Raw genomic sequence first — 13734 nt, 5'->3', positions numbered from 1 at the left:
AGCCTGGGCGACAGAGTGAGACCCTGTCTCAAAAAACCAAACAGGCTGGGCGTGGTGGCTCCCGCCTGTAATCCCAGCACTTTGGGAGGCTGAGGTGGGTGGATCACCTGAGGTCAGGAGTTCAAGACCAGCCTGGCCACCATGGTAAAACCCCATCTCTACTAATACAAAAAATTAGCCAGGCATGGTGGCAGGCACCTGTAATCCCAGATACTCCAGAAGATGAGGCAGGAGAATCGCTTGAACCTGGGAGGCAGAGGTTGCAGTGAGCCAAGATTGCGCCATTGCACTCCAGCCTGGGCAACAAGAGTAAAACTCCCATCTCAAAACAGACAAACCAAAACCAAACAAAAAAACAAAACAAAAGGCAAGAGGAATACAGAGAGGTTAAGGAACTTGACAAAGTTGATAAATGGTAGTGAGTATGGCTCCAACTCCAGGACTGCCTGATAATCACTTGTGTTCTTGAGAACGCTATCACTCTCAAATATTTATATACTCTACAAGTCCTGCCAAGGCTTTGAGATGACTTGTAAGAATAACTACAATGCAGTAAAATAGAAACATGTAAATCAGAATCATTAAAAATATAGACAGAATAGGAAGGTATCAGAAAGAAGGAATACTCAGATCATCTATAATGGTTAATAAAGTTGGGCTGGAGATTTAGCTGGGAGCTTCTTGTCAACTCATGGAAAAATAAAAGTAAAAAAAAAGAAGGTAGTGAGATTTATTTTTTTTCCAGGCAAATAAGGCCTTTTGATTCATCTGGAAAAATAGATCTAACCTATTTCTAAAATAAATTTCTCACAGGGCTCATCACAGAGGATTGGGGGCCTAGATTACTGCTCAATGACAAAAGTGTGGGCTTAATGTCCTCACTCTTCAGGGAGAGAATGTGGACTCTAGCATTTGAATTGAATATTTGAAATTGAAGATTTCTGAATAGTAAGTTTTCAATAACACCTTCTGAATATAGTTTTTCCCCTGGGACGTTGTAAATGGTGTTATCCTGCATCCTGGGTTGGTTTCAGTCATTTGTTTGTTCGTTTACTTAGCAGTTATTCACTGAGCGCCTGCCATATGCCATCCCCTGCCTAGGCACTGGGTATTCCCGGGCAGCGGTCATCTCACTGCTTTGGCACTCCTGGTGTTTCCATCCTGCCAGTTCTTCCTGCTGGGTTTTTTCTGGACTCACCTTTTGTTTTTTCTCTGTTATTTTATTCTGATATTCTGAGGTGACACCTATAACCGTATGCCTTTTTTTTTTTCCCCCAGTGCTCTGATTGATCTTTCTGTATATCCTCGGGACCTAAAAATAACAGCTACCAAATAGCTAAAGCTCACTGTGTGCCAAGCACTTCACGAATATCACCTGTGATCCATCCACAGCCTTTAGAGTGGTGGCATTTACCATTTTGGGGTCACCTACCTTTTGAGAAGTGCTCTAGAAAAATCGTCTGACACACAGTTTTGCATCTCAGCGAGTCTGTAGGGCTACAAAAGCACACACATGGACCGTGATTCCATGTTAAGAATACTTGCTTAAAGGAGAGGTATTCCAGCTGTCTCTCAGTATCTGTGGGAGATTCATTTCAGCACCCACTCGAAGATACCTAGATTCATGGATGTTCAAGTCCCTTATATAAAATGGTGTAGTATTTGCATATAACCTACACAATCCTCCCATATGCTTTAAATTATCTTTAGATTACTTACAATACCTAATACAATGCAAACACAATAACTAAATACAATGTAAATGGAAATTGTTATACCATATCATTGAGACAAGGGAAAAACTCCATACATGTTCAATACAGACACCAACATCCTATTTTTCCTGAATGTTTTCCATCCACGGTTGAATCCGTGGATGTGGAATCCATGGATATGGAAGGCAACTGTATCTCCCTTTTTCAAATGAGGAAACTGAGTCAGGAGGAGGTTAATTAACTTGCAAGTTCTGGTGGTAGATAGTGGAGCCAGTTTGACCCTATGCCTGCTTGATGCCAAAGCTTTTGATTTTTCCAGTGTCCAAGAATGTAGATGCTCAGTAAATGGCCGATGTATATATGGAAGTGTGTGGAAGGCTATAAACGGAACTTGATAGTTGATGTGTCCCAAAATATAACAGAACATCCATTTGATATCAGTATAGACAAGAAGGTTTTTCTCAAGTGTTTGGGTTTAACTGCCAAAACCTTTTGTGTTGCTTACAATTTTTTTCCAATTTAGTCGAGTGATAATTTCCATACCCCCCTCCATGATACAGTTCCAGCAATTTTTGCTTCTAGTGCCATTTCTGTTTGGCTGTGCACACTTTTTACTCTTGTGTTGAATTATGTTTTCTCTGGATGCCAAGGCAGATGGATGGCACTTTTGTTATGATTCTGATATAAATAGCATGTGTTTAAAACTGGACATCAATACTTCTCTGGCAAATAAACAAATATATCAGTGAGATAGCCTTCTAATTGTGTTTTTCCTCTTGGTTAAGAAGTGCATTTGATGGTCTGTGACTTGATGCTTATTTTCGGGGTATTAGTTTTTATGATCCTTGCCAATTTCTACCTCACCAAGTTCTGAAGTAATCACATCCATGAATGTCTCAAAATTCTCTTTATTTTGAAAACCTCAGCTGAGGATGGTGTAAAGTCAGGGGTGAGCTACAGAATTCCTCACAGTGTCTTGGTCTTACTCAGAACCTTGTTTAGCTTTCAAAATCAAGGGTAAAATTAGCCTAAGCTTCTATCCCTTGCAGTCGTAATGTTGATAACTGTGGTCCATCAAGAGCAAAGATTAGTGGGGTGCTTATCGCATGCTATGCCATGCTGAGTGTGAAAAGGTAAGTGGAGTCCACTGGAGGGACTTGTTGTCTAGCATGGGCCAACAGAAAGGTGTGGAAGCAGAGAATCAAAGTGAAAATTGAGGTAGGACTAGAGGAATAGATGGGAAAATATTAGAACTTTTACTTCATGTTTTACCCACCACATCTGTAGCCCTACAGCAAAGTGATTTAAGTATGAGTGGCTTTTATCTTTTGGTTCTTGTCTTTATTAACTGAAACAATTAGCAAAGCATACCTATAAGACTTAAGTTCTTTGTAAAAGCATGATTAATTTTGGACAGTAGGAAGGTCTCCTGAAGGAAGGGGATATACCCTCAGTCTTGAAAGAGTAATTGAAGTGTGCCAGGTGCAAAAGAATGAAGGAAATTCTAGCACAGGCATGAACCAAAACTCAGAAGTGAGGAACTACGTGGTATATTGGGAGCACTGGGTGAGAATGTAGCATGCCTGGAGGTAATGGCGTCTGGAAGGGTCACCTGAAGCCAGGTGGTTAATTATGTGAATGACCTTCTACCCCACAATTAAGAGTTTGAATTTCAGGCCTGGTCTGTGGCTCATACTTGTAATCCCAACACTTAAGGAGGCTGAGGTGGGAGGATCACTTGAGCCCGCAAGTTCGAGACCAGCCTGGGTAACATGGCGAAACCCTGCCTCTACAAAAATTAGCCAGATGGGCCGGGCGCGGTGGCTCAAGCCTGTAATCCCAGCACTTTGGGAGGCCGAGACGGGCGGATCACGAGGTCAGGAGATCGAGACCAGCCTGGCTAACACGGTGAAACCCCATCTCTACTAATACAAAAAATTAGCCAGGCGAGGTGGCGGGCGCCTGTAGTCCCAGCTACTCGGGAGGCTGAGGCAGGAGAATGGCGTGAACCCGGGAGGCGGAGCTTGCAGTGAGCTGAGATCCGGCCACTGCACTCCAGCCTGGGCTACAGAGCGAGACTCCGTCTCAAAAAAAAAAAAATTAGCCAGATGTGGTGGCACACACCTGTAGTCCCAGTTATTCAAGAAGCTGAGGCTAAGGTGCAAGGATCACTTGAGCCCTGAAGGTGAGGTTGCAGTGAGCCGAGATTGCACCACTGCATTCCAGCCTAAGACCTCCTCTCAAAAAAAAAAAAAAAAAAAAAAAAAAAAAAAAAAATTGAATTTCAGTCTCTATGCCCTGGAGAAGCATTACTTCTTTTCTTTTTTCTCTTCTCTTCCCTTCTCTTCTCTTCTCTTCTCTTCTCTTCTCTTCTCTTCTCTTTTGAGATAGTCTCACTTGGTCACCCAGGCTGGAGTGCAGCGGTGTGATCTCGGCTCACTGCAACCTTCGCCTCCCAGGTTCAAGTGATTCTTGTACCTCAGCCTCCCCAGTAGCTGGGACAGGCACCCACCACCATGCCCAGCTAAATTTTTGTATTTTTAGTAAAGTCAGGATTTTGCTATGTTGGCCAGGCTAGTCTCGAACTCCTGGCCTCAAGTGATCTGCCCACCTTGGCCTCCCAAAGTGTTGGGATTACAGGCATGAGCCACTGCTCCCAGCCCTATTTTTTCTTTCTTAAAAAAATTTATATTTATTTTTATTGATGCATAATCCATGTACGTAGTTCAGGGTACATGGGATAATTTAATACATTCATATAATTTGTAAAGATCAAATCGGTACACTTGGGATATCCATCACCTTAAATATTTGTCTTTTCTTTATGTTAGAATCATTCAAATTCTTCTCTTCTAGCTATTTTGAAATGTACAATAGGTTATTGTAATCTATAGTCACCTTACTGATCTATCTAACACTAGGTGTTATTTCTTCTATCAGACCATATATTTGTACCCATTAATCAACCTCTCTTCACCCTCTCCTCCCCTCTACCTTTCCTGGCCTGTGCTAACCACCAATTTACTCTATCTTTGTGAGATCCAATTTTTCAACTCTTCCATACGAGTGAGAACATGCAACATTCTTCTTTTCTGTGCTTGGCTTATCTTACTTTTTAATGAGAATGTCACATAATGACCTCCAGTTCTATCCATGTTGCTACAAATGGCAGAATTTTATTCTTTTTTATGACTGGATAATATTCCACTGGGTATATGTACCACATTTTCTTCATCCATTCATCCAGTGATGGTCACTTAGGTTGATTCTATTTTGGCTATTGTGAATTGTGCTGCAATGAACATGGATAGATGTCTTTTTGATATATTGATTTCCTGTTTTGGAGATACACACCCAGTAGTGGAATTGCTGCATCATTTGGTGGTTCTATTTTCAGTTTTTTGAGGAAAGTCCGTACTATTGTCCATAGTGGCTGTGCTCATTTACATTCCCATCAGCAGTGTACAAGGGTTCCCCTTTCTCTGCATGCTTGCCAGCATCTGTTACTGCCTGTCCTTTGGATAAAATCCATTTTATCCAAAATGGGGTGAGATGATATCTCATTGTGCTTTTGATTTGCATTTCTCTGATGATTAGTAATGTTAAGCATTTTTTCATATACCTGTTGGCCGTTTGGATGTCTGCTTTTGAGAAATGCCTATTCAGATCTTTTGCCCACATATAAATCAGATTGTTTACTTGCTGTGAGCTGTTTGAACTCCTTATATATGTATTCTAGTTGTTAATCCTTTGTCAGACGAGTAGTTTGCAAATATTTTCTCCCATTTTGTGAGTTGTCTTTTCACTTTACTGCTTGTTTCCTTTGCTGTGCAGAAGATTTTAGCTTAATGTAATCCCATTTGTCTACTTTGGCTTTGGTTGCCTGTGGTTTTGAAGTCTTACACAAAATATCTTTGCTTACACCAATGTCATGAGGCAATTCCCCAGTGCTTTCTTCTAGTAGTTTCAGGGTTTTGGGTCTTAGATTTAAGTCTTTCATCCATTTTGATTTTATTTTTGTGTATGGTGAGAAACAGGGCTCTAGTGCCATTCTTCTACATATAGTTATCCAGTTTTCCCAGCACTATTCATTGAAGAGACTGTCTTTCCCCATTGTGTGTTCTTGGCATCTTTGTCAAAGGTGAGTTGGCTGTAAACGTGTGGATTTGTATCTGGGTTTTCTATTCTGTTCCATTGTTCTCTGTGTCTGTTTTTATGCCATTGACATGCTGATTTGATAGCAATAGCTTTGTAGTAAATTTTGAAGTCATGTAGTGTGATGCCTTCCACCTTGTTCTTTTTGCTCAGGATTGCTTTGTCTACTAGGGATCTTTTGTGGTTCCATGTAAATTTTAGGATTTTTTTTTCTATTTCTATGAAGAATGTCATTGGTATTTTGGTAGGGATTGCATTGAATCTGTAAATTGCCTTGGGTAGTATTGCCATTTTAACAACATTAATTCTTTCAATCCATGAACATGAAATACCTTTCCATTTGTTGGTGTCCTCTTCAATTTCTTTCATCAGTGTTTTATAGTTTTCCTTCTATCAGTTTTTCACTTCGTTGGTTAAATTGATTCTTAGGTATTTTATATTCTCTGTAGCTATTGTAAATAGGTTTTTTCCTTGCTTTCTTTTTTAGTTTGTTTGCTGTGGGTGTGTATAAATGCCACCAATTTTTGTATGTTGACTTTGCATCTTGCAACTTTATTGAATTTATCAGTTCTAACAGGTTTTTGGTGGAGTGTTTGGTTTTTCTTCTAAATATAAGATCACATCATCTGTGAACAAGGCTAATTTGACTTCTTCCTTTCCAACTTGGGTCTTCTTTTTTTTTTCTTAATCTAGCTAAAGGTTTGTTGACTTTATCTTTTCAAAAAACCAACTCATGTTTCATTGATTTTCTGTATTTTTTTCTTGTCTCAATTGTGTTTATTTATCCTCTGATTTTTTTTTTTTTTTTCTGAGACAGGGCTCTGTTGCCCGGGCTGAAGTGCAGTAGCAGGATCATAGCTCACTGCAGCCTCAAACAGCTGAGCTGAAGCAATCCTGCCTCAGCTTCCTGAGTAGCTAGGACTACAGGTGCTTGCCACCACCATTCCCAGCTAATTTTTTAAAAAAAGTTTTTGTAGAGGTGGGGTCTTGCTATATTGCCCAGGCTGGTCTTGAACTCCTGGCCTCAAGCAATCCTCCACTTCATCCTCCCAAAGTACTGAGATTGCAGGTGTGAGCCACCGTGTCCAGCCTCTGATCTTTATAATATCTTTCTTTCCACTACTTTTGGGTTTGGTTTGTTCTTGCTTTTCTAGTTCCTTGAAGTGCATCATTAGGTTGTTTCTTTGAAGTCTATTTTTTTTTACATAGGCATTTATTATTATAAACTTCCTTCTTAGTACTGCTTTTGCTGTAGCACATAGACTTTGGTGTGTTGGATTTTTGTTTCATTTATTTCAAGAAATTTTAAAATGTCCTTCTTAATTTCTTCATTGATTCATTGGTCATTCAGGAGTATGTTGTTTAATTTCCATGTGTTTGTGAGTTTCTGAGGTTCCTTTTGTTATTGATTTATAGTTTTATTCCATTGTGATCAGAGAAGATACTTGATATGATTTCTACTTTTTTGAATTTGTTGAGACTTGTTTTGTGGCCTAAGATGTGGTCTATTCTGGAGAATATTCCATGTGCTAATGAAAAGAATATGTATTCTAGCTGGGTACAGTGGTGTGTGTCTATAATCCTAAATACTTGGGAGTCTGAGGGGAGGATCACTTGAGCCCAGGAGTTTTGAGTCCAGTCTAGGCAATATAGCAAGACCCCATCTCTAAAGAAAGAAAAAGAAAATGAAATGTGTATTCTGAAGCAGTGAGTGAAATGTTCTGTAAGTATCAGTTAGCCTTATTAGGTCTAGTCTGTAGTTTAATGGCAATGTTTCTTTGTTGACTTTCTATGTGGATGATCTATTTATAATCGAGAGTGAAGTGTTTTGAAGTACCCTAATATTATTGTATTGCAATCTGTCTCTCCTTTTAGATCTAGTAATATTTAACTTTAGGTCCTTGTGAGCTCTGGCATGGCTTGCATATATATTCATAATTGTTATATCTTCTTGCTGAATTTATCCCTTTATATAGTGACCTTCTTTTTGTTTTTTGATAGGTTTTGATTTTACCCAGCTTTATTAAAGATACTTTCCATAACCGATCATGGTATTTAAGCAGGACATGGGCAGACAATCGTTAACAGTATTTAACAACTTTCAAACTCCCTTCTTCAATGGACTACCAAAAATCAGAAAGCCATTATCAAACCCTGTGAAGTCTTCATTTGATGCTCTGTACAGGGAAAGTTTAGAGTGAGGGTTGAAGAACTTTTCATGAGCCAACCATGACTTTCAGGAAGTGAAATGAAAATGGGAGAATTTATCTAAAGATCCACAATCTAGAAAGAGAACCGCTGCTCTTTTGAGGGGCACCATCTCAGTGGCCTCACTGGAAAGTCCAGATTGCCTGACACACTGATAACCAATTATTGAGGGTCAGGTCCCAACAGGTATCTCGGTTTAAGGGAGTTAAGTCTATGCTAAAGGTGGAAAGAGAAAAGAGGAGGACATAAAAATGAATTTGTTTTCCCCTCCTTAAGGCTTTCATGCTGAAGTGGCTATGTGTGTCAAAGCCAGGAAATCCCTCCTTGTGGGAGCCAAGAGGAAGTCTCTCAAAACTGGAAGCGAAAGGTGTTTTTTCCACATCAGTCTAGTTTTGAAGATATTCTATTAGTGACATATGCTCCTTCCCCAAAAGGCAACAATGAAGTGTTCTGGTGCTAACAATATAGCTTCTCCATTTTTATAAAACTTGATTAAAATAGTATTTCAAACTGTACAGTCATCAGAGGTACACAGTTATTAAAAATATACACACTTCACTTGGCATCTCCAACACCTTCAGCTTTCTGTGCCTGGTCTGTTTTGGCATCTCCATGTTGTGCAAGGTTATTCTCCTCCTTGCCAATATCAGCTTTACCCTTTTTCCCTTTGGGTACCTTCTCTGTCTTCTTTGTAGGGGCCCTTTTAGGCTTGGGCTCTGGCTTTGGAGGAGCAGGTTTAGCAGACAAGCTTGCAGATCTCTGTGATTTGTCCTTCATCTTGGTTTTATCTTTTTTTTGTTTGTTTGTTTTGAGACAGAGTCTTGCTTTGTTGCCTAGGCTGGAGTGCAGTGCGCGACCTTGGCTCACTGCAACCTCTGCCTCCTGGGTTCAAGTGATTCTCCTGCTTTAGCCTCACCAAGTAACTGCGATCATGGGCACTCCTCACCATGCCCAGCTAATTTTTCATCTTTTTAGTAGAGATAGGGTTTTGCCATGTTGGCCAGGCTGGTCTCGAACTCCTGACCTCAGGTGATCCACCCGCCTCGGCCTCCAAAGTGCTGGGATTACAGGTGTGAGCCACCCAGCTGGTTTTATCTTCTTTCATGTCCTATTCAACCTTTCTCTTGGGTATGGTGATGATGGCAGTGGGATGTCAGTGCTGGGTGCAGGATGTAGCACTACATGACCTCTTGTCACTTCAGGGGACATCTCACCTCTTCTTCACACTACTTGATAATCTTTGATTTATAGTCTATTTTATCTGATACAAGCAAAGCTATTCCTGCTCTTATTTTGGTTTTCATTTGCATGGAATATCCTTTCCATCACTTCACTTTCAGTCTGTGTGTGTTTTTATAGGTGAAGTGGGTTTCTTGTGGGCAGCATATTGTTGGGTGTTGTTTCTTAATCTATTCAGACACTCTGTGCCTTTTAATTGGAGAACTGGGTCAATTAACATTGAGTGTTATTATTGATGAGTAAGAACTTACTGTTGTCATTTTGTTGCTTTTTTCTGTTTGTTTTATAAGTCTTCCCTTTCTTCCTTTCTTACTGTCTTCCCTTGTGCTTAAGTGATTTTCTCTGGTAGTATGTTTTAATTCATTGCTTTTTAGGTTTCTGCATTATAGTTACCATGAGGCTTACAGAAACATCTTATAGATATAAGAAATTATTTTAAAAAGATGACAGCTCATCTTAGGTTACAAAAAAGAATATAAACAAACAAAGAATGAAAAAAAATTCTACACTAATTCTATCTGCCCCACATTTTGACTTTTAGTTGTCTCAATTTACATACTTTTATATTACCCATCTCAACAGGTTGCAGTAGCTATTACTGTTTTTTTGTTTGTTTGTTTGTTTGTTTGTTTTGAGATGGAGTCTTGCTCTATCACCCAGGCTGGAGTACAGTGGTGCGATTTCGGCTCACTGCAAGCTCTGCCTCCCAGGTTCACGCCATTCTCCAGCCTCAGCCTACTGAGTAGCTGGGACTACAGGCACCCGCCGCCATGCCCTGCTAATTTTTTGTATTCTTTTAGTAGACACGGGGTTTCACTGTGTTAGCCAGGATGGTATGGATCTCCTGACCTCGTGATCCATCTGCCTTGGCCTCCCAAAGTGCTGGGATTACAGGCGTGAGCCACCACACCCGGCCTCTATTACTGTTTTTAAGAAATTTCTCTTTTGGGCTTCATGCTAGAGTTATGAGTAGATTGCACACCACAATTCCAGTATTAGAGTATCCCAAGTTTGTCTGTGTACTTAATTTTACCAGCATGTTTTATATCTTTAGTTTTGTTTTTTCTGAATGTTAATGTTTTCTTTCTTTCAGATTGAATTCCTTTGGCATTTCTTGTAAGACAGGTCTGGTGATGGTGAATTCTCTCAACTTTTGTTTGTCTGGGAAATACTTTATCTCTCCTCCATAGTTGAAGGATAACTTTGCTGGATATAATATTCTCGGATGACAGTTTTTTTCTTTTCTTTTAGAACTTTGAAAATTTGTTCCCTTCCCTCCTGGCTGTATGATTTCTGTTAAGAAGTCTGTTGCAAGATGAATGGGCGCTCCTTTATATATTACTTGCTTTTTTCCCTCTTGCTGTTTTTAGGGTTCTCTCTTGTTCTTGACTTGACAGTTTATTATTTGCCTTGGAATAGTCTTATTTGGGTCAAATCTGTTTGTTGTTTTCTGATCTTCCTGTACCTGGGTATTTATATCTTTCTCAAGTTTTGGAAGGTTTTCTGTTATTATTTCTTTGAATAAGCTTTGTACCCCTTGCTTTTGCTCAATTCCCTTGAATACCAATGATTTTTAAAAATTTCATCTTTTGAGGAAAATTTCTATATCTTATAGGTGATCTTCATTGCTTCTTGTTCTTTTTTTCATTTTTCTCCTCTGAGTGTATTTTCAAATAGCCTGTCTTCAAGCTAACTGATTCTTTCCTCTTCTTGATCCATTCTGCTGTTGGTAGCTTTTAATGATTTTTTCAGTTCAGCAAATGTATTTCTCAGTTCCAAGATTTCCCCTTTTTAAAAAAAAAATTATTTCAATCTCTGCTAAATTTCTCTGATAAAGTTCTGAATCAATTTTCTGTGTTATCTTGGAAATCACAGAGTTTCCTTAAAATTGCTATTTTGAATTCTTGGACAGATAGCTCAAATACCACTGTTTCATTAGGACCAGTTACCGGTTCCTTGCTTTGATTGCTCGGAGAAATCATGATTCCCTGTTTGCTGCTGTTTTTTGTGGACGTACATCTGTGTTTTCGCACTGAAGGATAGTTGTGTATTCCAGTTTTCTCTAGATTTTTTTGTTTTGTTTTGTTTTCATTGGATATATTTTCTTAGATGTTCTTTACTGCTAGCTTGCTGTCTCCTTTTCTGCTGTAGTTGTTAGAACCTTGAGCTCAGGTTCACCTTGTCTCTAGTAACTGCTTGGAATGCTGCCCTTCCTGAATGGGTCGGGGAGTGTCCTAAAGGGGATGTCCCAGCAGTGTGGGAAGGCTGGCTAGGGTTTGTGTCCAGAGGACCAGCATGTACCTGCTGAAAAGCCACTCTGATTTGGTGTCTCCTTTTGTTGAGTTATAGAGCAGAGTTTCAAGAGCTGGAGATGGTAGTCCCACCTCCCCCTCTTTACCTCTTTACCTCTTTCTGTCCTCCGGGATGTTTCTCCCTTCAGGCACTTGTGATGGATTAAGGCAGGTACAGGTCTCCTGCCAGGGAACCCAAGATGGTGGAAAAGCTGGTTGTCCACCTCAGCCTCACTTTTCTCAGTGTAGAAACAGTGAATTGGGGGAAAATTTCTTTGCAGGCTTGGTGCCAGGCAGAATGAGGGGAGGGGTGTTATGGATGTGGAAGTTGAATTCTCTTACTGTCCCCTCAGAGCTGTGGCCCCAAGATCTGTTTCATCTTCATATGAGAATTCTGGAATATTCCTGGTGATAATGTTGGCCCTGTATATTTACTTTTGGTTTTCAGGTGGGAGTGAAGCCAGCTTGCTTCTATGCTGCCATTTTGGAACCGGATTAATCCACGTTTTTAAAAAACTTTATTTTGAAATAATTTTAGATTCACATAAAAGTTATAAAATTAGTACTGTGTTCCTGTGTACTTCCGGCATCTCCCAGTGATAATATCTTACAGAATAACTGTAGTATAATTATTGAAACTGGGAAATTGACACTGGTTCAACATCAATTTAATTAAAGTCAATACTAACTAAAGACTTTACTCACATTTCGCTAGTTTTTACCAGTGTGCCTATCTTTTTCCTTGGTGACTAGTCCTATGAAATTTTAACACATGTATAATTTGACGTTGTACATGTGTGTGTGTGTGTGTGTGCGCGTGTGTGTGTGTGTGGAGACAGGTTCTCATTCTGTTACCCAGGCTGGAGTGCAGCAGTGTGATAATAGCTCACTGCAACCTTGAACTACTGGACTCAAGTGATCCTCCCATCTCAGCCTCCTGAGCAGCCAGGACTATAGGCACACCACTCTACCTGGGTAATTAAAAAAATTTTTTTTTTTGTAGAGATGCGGTCTTACTATGTTGCCCATGCTAGTCTTGAACTTTGGGCCTGAAGCAATCGATCCTCCAGCCTTGGCCTCCCAAAGTGCTGGGGTTACAGGTGTGAGCCACTGCTCCCAACTGCATTGTGTATTTTTTTTTTTTTGAGATGGAATCTTGCTCTGTTGCCCAGGCTGGAGTGCAGTGGTGCGATCTCGGCTCACTGCAAGCTCTGCCTCCCAGGTTCATGCCATTCTCCTGCCTCAGCCTCCTGAGTAGCTGGGACTACAGGTGCCCGTCACCATACCTGGCTAATTTTTTGTATTTTTAGTGGAGGCTAGGTTTCACCATGTTAGCCAGGATGGTCTCGATCTCCTGACCTCATGACCCATCTGCCTCGGCCTCCCAAAGTGCTGGGATTACAGGTGTAAGCCACCGCGCCCGGCTGCATTGTGTATTTTCAAGCAAGGGAGTACCATAATTATGCCTGTGCTGTAGAAAGGTAAATCCTGGCAACAGAGGAGGATGAATCAGAGGTGAAGCTGGAGACCTAGAAGTGATCTGAGGCCATTTCTGTAATCTCAGTGAGTGCACATGAACTGGACAGTGACCTCAGGGATGCAGAGAGGCAGAAGATAGATTTAAGAGGTGTTCTCCCAGTAAAACTGATATCACTCGCTGACTGATTAGAAAGAGGACTCCAGGCAGGAGGCCACAGGCAGGTGTTGTCTACCTTGTGTTGTCAAGCTTCAGCAGCTGAAGCAAATCCACTCATGCGTTCATTTTTAATACCTCTGAACACCAGTCACTGGCCTCGGGTCTGGAGATGTAGTGATGATGTCAATTACTTTGCCTCTAGTCTTTATGGAACTCAAAGTCTAGTGGGAGACAAGCCTTAATCAAAGATTCATCCCAATAGCTACATCATTACAAATTGGACTAAGGCTATGAAGGACAACAGAGGTTGTTGTGAAAGCATGTAAGGGAAGCCAGCCTAGTGTGCGGTGTCAAGGAAGGCTCCCTGAAGAAGTGGCATTTGAACTGAAATTTAGGACCTGAATTCTCAGAGAGTGATGTCCCGCCCAGCAGCACCAGCATCTCCTGGGAACTGGTCAGCAATGCAAATTCTTAGGCCTCACCCCGACCC

The 13734-nt window shown here is 40.5% G+C and overlaps 1 protein-coding gene across 3 annotated transcripts in view; it reads left to right on the top strand.

Moving 5' to 3' along the window:
• Positions 1–13734, top strand: part of EFCAB6 (EF-hand calcium binding domain 6) — a 324265-nt gene that overhangs the window by 6007 nt on the left and 304524 nt on the right. For all 3 annotated transcript variants that reach the window (XM_011984010.1, XM_011984009.1, XM_011984011.1), the window contains exon 2: positions 814–948. The gene's annotated coding sequence lies outside the window, so the exon portion shown is untranslated. The remainder of the gene's footprint in view (positions 1–813; positions 949–13734) is intronic.

Source organism: Mandrillus leucophaeus, unplaced genomic scaffold (assembly GCF_000951045.1).
Source record: "Mandrillus leucophaeus isolate KB7577 unplaced genomic scaffold, Mleu.le_1.0 Scaffold26, whole genome shotgun sequence".
Classification (NCBI taxonomy): Eukaryota; Metazoa; Chordata; class Mammalia; order Primates; family Cercopithecidae; genus Mandrillus; species Mandrillus leucophaeus.
The sequence above is the reverse complement of the archived record's forward strand: the minus strand, read 5'-3'. Positions and strand labels throughout refer to the sequence as shown.